Below are 13,911 nucleotides of genomic sequence, written 5' to 3'. Positions count from 1 at the left end.
CAAGAGGGTATAGGTCAGAGCTGCTTGATGGGGCTGGCTAAGGCTGAAGCTGGAAGTATGGCTGGTTGAGTTGGGGATGAAGGCTGCTTAGTTGAACTAGGAAAGGCAGTGGTATTGGATTCTAGAGTGGGCCAGGCTGGAGGAGCAAAATGGAAAGTGGTCTAATTGGTCCAAAAAGAATTGGGCTAAGCTGGGCTGTGGGAGAATGGGAGAGAGGCCTGAGGATTTTGCTGGGCTATGTCAGTCTGGATTATAGGAAAGGAGAGAATTATAGCTAAGGGACTTGGAAATAAGGCGAGGGAAGGAGAGAGATCTGTGGAATATGTCGGGGGTTGTGGGATTTGTGGGAAGGAGAAGTGGGAGTGCACCAAACAGGAGGCCTAGTCCAAGTTTGAGCTGGAGACTCAGCTGACAGATCTAGGGCGGAAAGTTAGGGAATGGATAGCCAGGAGTTGTCAGCTGTGCAGGAGATGGTAGGAGTCAACAGCTGGCTCTGGGAGGAACAAAGAGAAAAAGGAAAGGACTGAATAAGAGCAGAAGGTAGAAAAGAGAAAGGGGTAGAAAAGGGATGGGAGTTATCAGTCCATTTAGAGCTGGACTAAACATTCTCTCTTGCCATCAGCTTGGAAGAAACTGGGTCTATTACTGTGTAAGCAAAATCAAGCAAGAAGCCTGGCTCCTCTATATTCAAAGGTGGTTAATGACTTTAATAAACTACAATAAACTGTGCATACTAGTTAACTGGAAAAGGTTAACTGGGGTTGAAAAGAAGCCTTATGCGACAGTTTTCAAAGAAGAAAGTTGATTTGGCTTGTGCGAAGGCAATGCAGCCAGATTTGGAGCAGGGCAATTTGTGTTATACTATTTGAAAATCCATTCTGGCACACTATGATGAACATGTCGGCTGGCAGCTAAGAACTTACTGAATGCAAGAGTCTTGCACCATTTAAAATTGACACTTCTCCTTCCAGGAAAGAGCCTTTCTAATCTCTGAAGTAGTGGACTTATAATTTGCATAAAATATGCCATTCTCAATGAACATATATTTATCATCTACCACTCACTTTCCTACTGTCTTAAAAAAAAAAAAGAATCAGTTTGCTGTGAATCAGCACCTTTAAATACAGCCGTGCTGTGTGACTGTTAAGAGTAGCAAGAAGTCATTGCTAAAAGGGCGAGGAGTAGGAGTAAAATGATCGTTTTCTATTTCCATGATCTTTTTTGTAGGTATGTAAGTGGTTAAATCACCAATTAGGTTAGGTGCTAATTAAATATAAAACAAATTACAGGGCTGTTCTGATATGCTTATTAAAGTCATACTTATTGGTTGTTTATCCTTTACCTAACTCTCATGAGAGAGGATCAAACAGCCCAACTGTGTTCAAAGAAGTCTGCCAACGCCCCCAGGACTTGCAGCAATCCCTGAACAAAAAAGGAATACCCAGGATCAGCAGTCTACTCTCAAATCTCTCAAACACTACATATACCCCCTGCTCACATTTGCCCTGTTCCTGCTCCTGTTTATCCATGAGAAAGCCAAGCCTGAAATCCCTCTTGAGGCCAAGATTTATGGAAATGCCAAATTAAGTAGTTCAGAATTTAAAAATTTTGGTTTCATTTGATCATAACTGATTCTTCACACTATATCCATCGCTCAATGAAATTACATCTCAGTCCCATCTCCCTATATACCACATTTCATTAAACCCAAATAAGATAAAGCAATTAAAAAATGGTGACCAGATGCCATCTTTTTTTCAGACCAAACCATAAGTCAGATTTTGAATGAAACTAACAACACCTGGTTGGTTAAATGGCATACCTAGATTAAAAAATCACTCTTTTAATGAATGTGTGTGTGTGTGTGTGTGTGTGTGTGTGTGTGTGTGTGTGTGTGTGTGTGTGTGTGTGTGTAATACTACTGCAAAGCTGAAAAGAGACATTATGAAGTCCTGTCCTTGGCACAGACATTGCATGTGAAGGACAAGCATCACATAATCCATCTTGTCAGTAGTTAATTTTACCGGCAACATGTATCGAAATTTTAAATGTATGAACTATTTGACCTAGCAATGCCATTTCCAGGAATATATCCTGAGGAAATCACTAGTAAACTACACTAAGATGGCATGCAAGGATATTCATCATGGCTTTCTTTACACAATGAATAATTGGAAATAATTGTCCTTTAATGGGAGACTAGTTAAATAAAAACACCAATGCAATATTATGCAGTCATCCAAAAAGATGATGTATGTGTCTATATACTGACATAAAAAAATTTTCATGTTTCATTGCTAAGTAAAAAGAAAGGTATAAAAAAGTATTCATGGTATGATTCTATTTATGTGACATTTCTATCTATACTTGTAGATGGTAGAATTTCAATTTTTCAATATTCTTTTTACTTAAAAATTTTTTCTGCATAAGCATGTATTTACTTTAAAAATCAGGAGGAAAAATTAGGCTATATTCATCAGAGGGGGGAAAAAAAAACAACACTACTTCAGTCAGACCAGAATAGTCACCTAGGAAGCCAAATGTAGCTGTTGTATTTCTGTGCCTTCTGTCAAAAGGAAAACTGTGGATAAACAGGCCATATTACAGAGAGATTTGAATCGATGGTGTCTAGAACCCAAACCAAAACAGAGGTGAAACACTACATAAACTAAGGAGGATGCCTTTATCATACATAGTATTTGAAAGAATTAATTCATTGTGCATGTATGTGCATATTACTATATTTTCATGACTAAAAAAAAATAATGTGGATTCCAAATCCACATTAGATTTGGCAGCAAAGAATATAATTACCATTGTTTTTTCTTACATAAGTTACCACTCCATAAATCTACGTGTTAATGTGGAAAAATCTGACATGAACAGATGGAACTCATGCTGTTTTCTAAAACATGAACAGATTTCTGATCTTCTGGACTAAGAAATTATGTCAACACTAAAAAAAAAAAACAGACACTATCATCCATCTCCTAGAATTTCAATTTAAGAAGCTGCTAATAAAAGCGATATTTCCCTCTCTAGAAATACAGCACGGTGATATGTTCCTCTCTTAATGGAACGTGCTCTTCATACAGTATCAAAACTTAGTGGGATATTTGTGGCACTGGTAGTACTGGTTGACTGATCAACTAACCGTACCAGTTTCGGAAAAATGTTTTTGGCAGGTGGCAGCATTTGGCAGGTGCCTCCACCCTTCATTCTCCAAGTTTCTCAGGAAAGGCACATCCCTGCGGGCTGCCACTCTGCTGGTTAAATCTTTATCTCATTAGCCCAAGGGCCCATTTTCCTGAGCATCTTCACTGGAAGAGTTTCACAAATAAATGCCCTTGGGCTTGAAGACCCAATAAAGGGCTCTCTGTCAAGTAATTAGCAGCTTTGCATTCATTCTGCTCCACCACTTTCTAGCTGTATAACTTAAGGCTATAAGGAGGCTGGTGGAGCCAGAGGACTGGGTCTGAGGAGGAGCCTGAGCCAAGGAGGTGGCCCATGAGGTCAGGATATTGGTTACATAAAGGGAAAATGAGCAAATAGTTAAATATATGGAAGATTTCTCCCCATTAGAGAAGAAAGTTACAAATAAAAAAAAGGGTGAAGACTAGAATGAACCCTGTAGTATTGGAATGGAGTTGGAGATATTAGAGTAAATTCATGAGTTTTAATATAAATAGATGAATAGATATAGAAGTAGAGATATATGTTTATATGTGTTTGTCAGTTTCCTGGTTCTGTCAGCTACAATGGCCCAAAAGAAACAGCACCCCAATAGCAATGACCGCACCTAGCACCCAGATCTTAACATTCTCTATTAAAAGGAATGAAAGCTCCTTAGAGAAATAGCTTTTGAAATGACTAAAATGGTTGGGGCAGGAAAAATACGAGATGAGCCTAAAACACCTTACACCAGAAAGTACTCCAAGGATAATATAGAAATGTCAAAAGAACACAACAACCAGCTTGAATGGAGTTCCAATGGCCAAATATGTCATAATTTCAGCATCAAAATCAATAATAATAATAATAATAATGAGTTAAATCCACTGAATAAAACAGAAATCCATAAGTCCATACTGATATAACTAAATGAATAAACGAATAATGATAAAAGAGAAAATTCTTCCTTATAATAGAACCAACTAGTAAATGTAAAATAAATGTTGAAAGTGGAAAAATTGCCATTTGACAGTCATCATAGTAATAATATATTCAAGAAAGAATCATCATAAAATAATTGACTGAAATCATCATAAAATAATTGACTGAAAGTTTGTTGGATGTTTACATAGTCTCAAAGTATCCCCCCACAAAATACTTATTAATTACAAAGGGAAAAATAATATCTTTACAGTGGAGAAGTATCACCTTAACCAAATCATCAAAGTTAATATCACCAGCAAAAAGACAAATCAATTTTGACTCTCTTAATAAGATACACTGAGAAGAACACAATATCATTTCTATCATATACCTGCCAAAAATGTATAACTTGCATCTTATTACAAAGAAACATCAGACAAAATGAGAGACATTCTACAAAACTAATAGCCTGAACTTCTGAAAAATGTCAACTGAAGACAAGAAAGGAATGAAGAACTGTCACAAATTACAGATTAAAGAGACATAACAACTAACTGCAATTCATAATCTTGGATTTGATTCTAGACTAGAAATAAAAAAAATAAAAATAAACATTTCCCAAAGAGTAAATTATTAGGACAAATGGCTAATTTTGAATTAGGTCTGTGGGTTAGATGGTAGAATTATATCAGTGTTAAATTACTCATTTTGATGATAATACTGTGATTATACAGGAGACTGTCTTGTCTTTAAGGAAAACATCTAAGTATTTAGGAGTAATTAGGCATCACATCTGCAACTTACTTTCAATTGGCTCAAAAAAGAGGAAAAGAATATGAATGAATGATAAAGCAAACATTGTAAAAAAAAGTTCACAATTAGAGAACTTGGGGTGAAGGATATATGGGAATTATCCTTCACCCAAGACATTAATTGGACTATGAGTTTAACTTTCCTATAAGTTTGAAATTATTTCTAAATAAAATGTTAAAAATGTGTTGGAGATAACAGTATCTATCATGGAGCTGTTGGGAGACATATATGAGTTAATATGTGTGCTTAAAACAAAGCTAGGTACATAGTAAATGCTAAATAAATGTTAGTGATGATGGTGGTAGTAATGATGGTAGTAGTAATGATGAAGCCTTGAACTTTAAACCACAACTCATCTGAATCAAGACAAGTGGACTCTGACTCACTTATTTTCTTTTTAGATTTAATTTAGAAATTGAAATAATACTTATTTGCACTTGAAATGCTAACAACATTATTAAACTTGTTTATTGCAGTTTAAGCACACAGTGTTCATGTAGGATTGTATTTTATAAACTGGTGTCCTCAAGCATAAACATGTTAGTAATATTTTTTAAATAATCGAGATTAATTTTTTGAAAAGTAATTTTCGCCCTTCATTAACTTAAGCAAAATGGTGATAATGAGAATAGAAAAGTCATATATATATCTATATGTCTTTATAGATATACATATATAATTTATACATGTAATATAGGACAACCATATACATACTATAATAATATACATAGAATTAAAGACCATGAGAATTGAAAAAAACTTGGGGAGTCATCTACTCCAATTCCTTTGCAAGTAACTACATCCTCTACAGCATTCCCAATAAATAGTACAGTTTGTTTGAACACCTACAATGACAGGAAACTTACTCCTTCTCAAGGTAGCCACCTGGGAGTCACTCTGATTATAAGATTATGTTTAACATTGAGTCGAAATCTTTCTCCATATAATTTCCAGAGGCTGTTCTTACATATTTCCACTAATTCAGTCCTTCTTCCACATGACAACCTTTCAATATCAGAAACTACTATTTCCTATCCTCTCAGATGTCTCATCATGAGTTTTTTCTTCTTCGAACTGAAAATCTTCCCTTTTTTATTTATTCCATGTATAATCATGGTTTTCAATCTCCTCACCATGTTAACCACTCTTTTCTAAACATACACTGGTTTCTGTAATCTCTCCTATTGAGGAGATTCTGTTTCTATGAGGGCAGCCTGAGATCACACCAGCTAATATGGCAGCCCCATGCATTCATGTTTATTCCTTCATTCAGTCAGTATTTATTGAGTGCCTATAATAAAATTAAGAAGACAGGCTTTCTCTTAAAGACGTACATGTTCATTTGGGGAAAAAGATAATATGGTATCAAGTGCCATAAAAGAGACATAAGTGTTATATACATTAAAGGAAGGAAATTATACAATTAAATAGGTATTTGCTTTAACATTGGAGTACTGAAGAGCAAAGCAAAAATAATGACAATTCCAGACCTATTTTGGGGGGGATAGCATGAGAATTGGCAAAAAGCTGCAGATTGAGATTTAAACTACATTAGAAGAGAAACTCCCAGATTAGCATTACCATACAGATTTAGAAGACATAAAGCATTTATACAGAGCTTTTTTTTTAACCTTGAGAGCTCTGACAAGAGGATCAATAATCCAGAGTGATTTACATTCAACTTTATAGGAAGGCAAAAAAAAAAAAAAAAAAAAACCCTCACACATCCAACTAGACTACTATGCACCAGACTTATACCAATTCTTTACAGGTGTTATCTTACTTAATCTCACAACAACCCAAACAAGGTAGGAACTAACTAACATTAGTACTTTTTTTTTTTTCAATCAATCAATCAATCAATAAGTGAAGCTTACAAAGGTGCAACCAGGCTTCAAATCCAAGCTGTCCAACCTTACAGCCCAATTTGAGACCAAACAAAGCAATCTCTGGCAAACTCCTACCCACATACCCACACTCATCCTGGTAGACTACTCACTGAACAATCTGTTCCTCCTCTGGGCTCAATAACAGTTTCTACAGGGCTCTGTTCTAGTGCTTGATACAGTATCACTGTGAGTTGTATATGTAACACTAACCCCTGATAAAGTGTTACTGCTCCAAGAACAGAGATTATATCCTTATCTTCTTGGTATCCACAGGTCCTAGGGCATTGCCAGACTCAAGGAATGCTGAGAGAATAAATGAGTCCTCTAGCATAGCTGGCTTGCTTTGGAGAAAGTCACCTTCTTAACTGAGAACCTCTAATTCTAGGTCTAAGTAGTTGTGAAGCAGTCCTTTCATCGCCACAATTCTGCAACCTAACTCTATCTTTTATCTCCTAACTCTAGGGGAATCCAAGAAGTAAAGTAAGTATCTAGTTTTAATTCATCACCACCCTCAGCAGCCTCATTCGCCTTTGGGATCTTCACCCCCACATAGAATAATAGGTCAGCCAGAGTTACACAGAGATCAGAAGCAAAATAAATAGGAAATTAGATTTCTACTTTCCTTCGTCAAGTTCTTAAAGTAAAAGTCAGAGTTCAGTAAAGTTGCTGATAGTTTGGGGTCTTAAATAAAAGAAAAGAGATACAAAGCAAGTGCCTTTGATAAGTGAGAAAACGATTAAATTTTAGTAAAGATGACAGGCATGTGGATTGAGTTCATATATAACGTAACTATGGAATAGTGTTAACTGCACATGAAGTAGGCCCATTGGTCACACATAATTCCACTACGGCACTGCCTATAAGAGAAACAAGAGAGAATAAATAATTTAATATGTGTAATGTTATATAAGTGCCAAAATTTGAAAATTATATATATGTATTAACATTTATAAGGCAAAATAAAGTTTTAGTCCACAGAAGATAAAAAGCTCTGTGATCTCAGTTAGTCTTTGACATTTTCCAACCGCGTAGAAGGGTATTTCCTGTGTCCAGACCACAAGGTAGATAGATAAAAAGTGAGAAAGGAGGAGGCACTAGAGTGATTATCATTCTCCTTCTCACACTCAATGGCCAGCAGACAGTGACTATTAATGTAACACTTTTGTTACTTGGAGAATCTAATGCTAAGGGCAGAATGGCAGGAAAAAAAATGTGTAGTGATAGAGAAGGGTACTTTGCTTGCTTTTATAATCAAAATAATGCAAGAGAAATATGAAACAAGAAGGAAGATATAACAGTGGTGCATAATATCATGGGACCGTGACTTATCAGAGTGTTTAAGAATATCATCCATGGTACAAGGTGGCCTCAGCAAGGACAATGAAGCACTATTCTCATCACCAGCAAAATATTTTAAAGTGCTCAGAAAAAAAGTGGTCCTGGTTAGAATATGATTAATGCCATCATCTTCTTCCTCACCAACAAATTCCAATCCCAGACTGGAAGAGTATATTTCTACTTAGCTCACCAGGAGGTAAAGATTCCTCAAGGACCTAATAATTGGGGGAAGGTCTAATCTTCATTATAATAACCACAAACTGTCAGGTTCCTAGATAGACCAACAAATGCTGAGATCTGCTAGGAGATCTGAGGTGTGGATAGCAATGGTATCCAAGTTCAAAGGTATTAGGGAATTCAGCTACCCATTTGAAATTAAGATATTCTATACATATTCACTTCATTAAGTCTGTGTCTTTGGAAAGACTCTAAATTATGTAAAAGTATGAAAAAAGTTATGATTAATCTGTTAATCTCTCTGCCAATCTCCCCAAATACTATTTTCTCATGTGACTAAATTCACTAACTCCCATTTCTAATAGCTAAAACAGAATTGTCAGCCATATTAATTAAATAAGTCAGCCAGTGTGATCATTGCCTCTCTTCAGTTTGAGCCCCTCCGCTTGCAACTACCCCACCCCTTAGCTAGAGCTGATTGGCAGGTCTACAAACAAATAGACAAAGCCTTTTAGATCCTGTTTAGAAACAGAATTGGTGACTATCTAAAGACAATAAGAATCTAGGTTCTAGTCCTTAGTAAATTTAATCATGTTCTTTCTCTCGCTAGAGAATAGTTTTATAATCTTGGAGTGGGGATTAGAGTGGTGTCAAATCCCACTCAAACATCACAAAGGAAAGATCAACAGGTTTGACTCCATGAAAATTTAAATCTTCTGTGCAAAACAAATAATAAAAATAAAAATAAAAATAATTTTAAGTGACAAACTAAAAGCAACAAAGAGTCAACGACTTTCATCCAAATGGGCTCTTAAAAACTCAAGAAAATTGGGCAAAGGCTATGAATAGGTAATTCACAAAAGAAGAAATACAAATAACCCAATAGACACATGGAAAGATGCACAATTTCTATAAACAGACACAAAAATTAAAAGGAGAGTGAGATAACTTTTTCCTCTTAGGTAAGGAAAATGGAAAAAGCTGATTATATCTAACATAAGTGAGTGAAGAATCTAGAACAGCATGCACTATTGGTTGCAGAGCAAATTGTTCAAGATTTTTGGAGGGCAAACAATATGTACCAAAATGTAAAATGTACATTCTCTCTAACCCATTTCCTAATTTCAATTAGGAATTTATTCTAAGGAAATAACACCATAACACAGTGGTATATTAAAAGAATATTCACTAAGCATTGTTTTTATTATCCAAAATTGTAAATAATCTAAATGTACTTAAATTAAATATTGATTAATTCAATATTTATATTATCAGGTGGGAAGATATCCATATCTTATGTGGAAAAATAGAAAAATAGATATAATATGATTCTATTTATGATACACCAAATTTAAGATGCACATTTTTTTCAAATTTCTCAAGTCAAAATGCATCTTACAATTAATAACATCTTACATTCAATGAAATGTATATTTATTTATTAATTTAATGATCTAAAAGTATTTGTTACAAATTAATATTCGTGGTTACCTATGGAGAATGACTTATTAGAGGGTTTTATCTTCTATTCTGGTGTTGTTTTCATTTTTTATAATCAGCTATATTTTAAATTTTCTTCTATTAAAACAATAAAATTATTCCCATTTGTCTGTTCTAAAATGTTTTTAAACCCCTGAAAGAAAATACTACAGAATAGCTCATCAATGCCTGAATAATCATTCTTTTAGTTTTTGGAAAGAGTTATTTTGATCCATAATGGATGTCAAAAAAAAAAAACTGTTTGTTTTTTAAGGTATTTGACCAACCTTATTTGTGTACATTCTTATGAACCTCAGTGATATGAATTCCTTAATTTGGCTAAAGGTAGACTGTGTTATATTTTCTTTCATCTACGAAAAAATACTCTAAAGAATAGCTCCTTTTGAAAAAGACTGCATACTAACAGTTAAAAAATACTACAGACTAAACAGCATTTTAAGTAAAAACACTTTCATTAAATATTTAGAAATTAAATACAGCACATCGAAGGGTTACATGTTATTCCTCATGGAGGACAAGCCTATGTATATGTGTGTGGGTTAAACATAAATAATTACTTCTTTAAAGCCATCTTCAATAGAATTTTACTAAATGAAAAGAATTTAACTAAAAAAGGAAGTGGGGGTATAAACCTAGAGTTTAAAATGTAATCTTTTTTATAAAATAAAAAATATGGTAGTTTCTTTTATTATAGAGAAGTGAAAGACTAATGTAAATGACAGAAATGGTAAAGAAAATACATATTTGACTACATAGAAATTAAAATTTTCTATACAGTATAAAATATCATAAATTTAAAAATAAAAAAAATTAAGAAAAAAATTACAACATATGTAACCGATTCCTTAGGAAACAAAGAGCTCTTATAAATAAGAAAAAATGTAAGCACATCAATTGAATAAGGATATGAGTTCACAAAATAGTATAAGAAATAAGTATAACCAATAAATATATGAAAAGATGTTCTTTTCTGCCTATTCAATTGGAAAATATTTTTAAAAGGTTGATAAAATCTGATAACCTAATTTTGGTGATAGTGTGGGGATACTGACATTCTAATTCAGTGTTTATAGTGGTATATATCGGTACACTTTTTCTGTAGCACAATCTGGAAATAGTGTTCTCCCAATAAATATTTCTTGAATACACTGGCACTGTTTAAATGCTGAGAACATAGTAAAGAATAAAACAGACAAGAGAGGAGACAGAAAATAATTGAACGAATAAATGAAAAAAAAGTATCAAAAAATAGAATGTATCTACCTGCTGAATCATCAATTTCGTTTCTAGGAATTTGTTTTAAGAATATAGTCAAACAAGTAAACAGATGTTTGTTCAAAAATATTGTTTGCAGAACTGTCTATAATAGCAAAGAATTGTAAATACATAAATGTTCATTATTATGAGATTGTTTAAATAAATTACGTTCTATCCACATAGTACAATATTATTCAACCTTTAATAATGATGACCTAGTTTTGTGTATTGGTTTGAAAGACATTAATGATAAATTCTATAGTGAAAATTCAACCAACAGAAGATCAATCCATTTAAAGTGCATGTGTGTTTATCTAAAAGAAAATCTATTTACAATGGTTTTTCTCTAGTTTATGCATTTCTCTATTACCTAAATTTCTTACAATGAACATACATTTTGTGAGAAAAAACAGATATCAATGTTTTGAAAGATATATATGTAAACTTTAAGTTCGCAAACCATATAACACCAGTATATTTGAAATTGCCAGCATTATGATACATCTCAGTCATACTTTCTTCAGATTATAACTTTCCATAAGGTTATTATCTATAAATTTTTCATTAATTCTTTTTAACTTCCTTTAGGAACATCTTTTATTTTGTATAAATATCAATTTTCTATCTTTCTAGACTGTCTTTGTTCTGCTATTAAAATACTGCATGTATAAATACTTAATTGCTCGGCAAAATACCAAGCACTTTAATCCACAGGTTCTGTGATTTGGGAACAGATGATTATGAAAATTAATGGTTCTGCAGAGATCAGAAACACTAGAGGTATCAAAAAAAATAACGATGGATTACTCAAAAGTTCTGGAAAAATGTGTGACTTGCAGTGTGTGATGGCGTTAAAAACAGGAGTGTATTTACATGTGCATTATGTTTGCCTGTGTATTCACATATGTGTATCCTACATATACATATGTGAGATTCATGTTCATGCTCACTGTGTGTACTTGCATGTAGAAAATCAAACCTGTTATGTAGGGTCAGCATCAGCGAGCCACATTTGCCTTTATGTTATCTTCAGGAAACCGACATCAACCCATCTGCAAAGGGTTTCAGTGTTGGACCGGCTCCACTCTGGCCACCGGCCTAGGAGATGGGCTATTTCTGGCAAATGTGCAGAGTAGAACCGTGAGGCAGGCAGCGGCCCAAAGTAAGCCGACGGAGGCTCTTGAGGCACTTCAGCACCACGGACACGGGCAGCCCCAATCAAAGTCCTTTCCGGCGGAATAGCCAGTGAAGACCGCCCTCTCCCTAGCCGCCCACAGCCCTCTCCACCCAGTGCGTCACTATCTCGGGGACCTTAGTCGTCACTCAGCAGCGTGCTTTCCCTCCCGCTCCTAGCCAAGCCCCGCCAAAGATTGGACGGAAATGCAGATCCGTGCAGCGCCCCCACTCGCCCCAACACAAGTCTTCCTGCTGGCCCGCGCCACCCTTTTATCTACTCTTCCTCTCAAAAGAGGCCAAACCGGCGCACGTGGCGTAGAAATGCTACAGCGCCCAGAGGCTGGTCAGGGAGGATTCCGTTTTTCTACGGTGGGCTGGGGAAGGTTGAGTAGACTTGCCCTGCGCCTCCAGCTTCCATACTCGGCCGTAGCCTGACCCACTACTCCTTGCCCTCCTCTTTTATTGGGGAAAGATTTCTACGAACCGTTTATTCTCCACGAAAATCTCAACCCATTTAGATGCGTTCGAGAAACATAGACATTAGACGAGAGTAAAAGAAAATACTAATTCTTGGCCATATTTCTAAAACCATTCAGCATTCTTAAAAGTTTGTATTTGAAATTGATCCCATGACGCCATAGGGACTCACCCTTGTTGGGTGGGCTTCTAGGAGAGAGGAAAGCAATAGCCCTTGGCCTTTATCATAGAGGCTGGGGAAGGACCCATACCTGCGACGGCGGCAGGAAGTGGGGGCGTAGAGGCCGTAGCTGATGCTGACCGTACTGACCCCAAGTCCTGGTTCCCCAAAAGACCAGTGCAGGGAAGTGGGGTCCCCACGGCCTTTCAGGCGTCGAGCACAGTCCCCCACAAAGGTTTGTGGAGAGGGCGGGGCGCTTTGCCCCTGGCTGGCCCAACCCAGAAAGAGATACTCTGACCTTTAGATGCAACGGCTAAAAGCGGGCGTGTGGGATTCGCAGGACTCTCCCACCCCTTCCAGGTGGGGCGGCTGGGCAGGCAGGGTCAAGGTCCCAGTCCGCGGCTGCCGATCGGCTCTCTGGGCCGGGTTACCTGCGTGGCCCGGCAAGGAAGGCACGCCGGGGCTGCTAGCTGCTGCGCTCCTAAATACAGCCTCGGAGCCAGCTGAGGGCTCCGCGCTCTTCGCCAGGAAAACGGCGGCGGTGGCTACTGAGGATGCCAGGCGCGGCGGGGAGAGGGGCCGTGGGTGCGGGCACTGCGCCTGCGCTCTCCACTGCCCACCTCCCTACCCGCCCGGCGGTGCAGGCGTTGAAGACCGCGGGGGGCGCCCTGGATTTGTGCCTGGACTGAGGGACTTCCCGTACCCGCGCGGTGGGAGGGTCCAAAGGCGCTGGGAAACTGCCTGCTGGGGCCGCCTTGGCCTGTACCCTTGGAGAGAGTGACACTGCAGAGCTGGTTCCTGGACGCAGGTTGATATACCCCAATTCCGTGCTGAATAAATGTAGTCTCTTGGGAACAGACCTGGTCATCAAACCAATGGATTAGATGGATCAAGAGAACAACCCTAGACCAGGCAAAAAAGGGTGAGGCCTGAACCAAGGTGATAGCTGTGGGAAAAGATAGGATGTGACTGCTGGTTTTACCTCTGTCCCTCCAAATCCACTCTCCACCCTGCTCTGTGACTCAGGGC

General features: G+C 36.9%; 1 protein-coding gene across 3 annotated transcripts in view; it reads right to left on the bottom strand.

The window, feature by feature from the left end:
* SLC35G2 (solute carrier family 35 member G2) overlaps window positions 1-13,513 on the bottom strand; it is a 29,904-nt gene extending 16,391 nt beyond the window's left edge. Inside the window, exons 1-2 of one of the 3 annotated variants that reach the window (XM_023538401.1) lie at window positions 13,181-13,513; window positions 12,049-12,185 (exon numbers count right to left, since the gene is read on the bottom strand). The gene's annotated coding sequence lies outside the window, so the exon portion shown is untranslated. The remainder of the gene's footprint in view (window positions 1-12,048; window positions 12,186-13,180) is intronic. The other 2 variants (XM_023538400.1, XM_011373199.2) reach the window with 2 other exon arrangements.
* Between the last annotated feature and the right edge of the window lie 398 nt (window positions 13,514-13,911).

This window comes from Pteropus vampyrus, unplaced genomic scaffold (assembly GCF_000151845.1).
Source record: "Pteropus vampyrus isolate Shadow unplaced genomic scaffold, Pvam_2.0 Scaffold220, whole genome shotgun sequence".
Lineage (NCBI taxonomy): Eukaryota > Metazoa > Chordata > Mammalia > Chiroptera > Pteropodidae > Pteropus > Pteropus vampyrus.
Note: the sequence above shows the minus strand (reverse complement) of the source record. Positions and strands in the feature narration are given on the sequence as shown.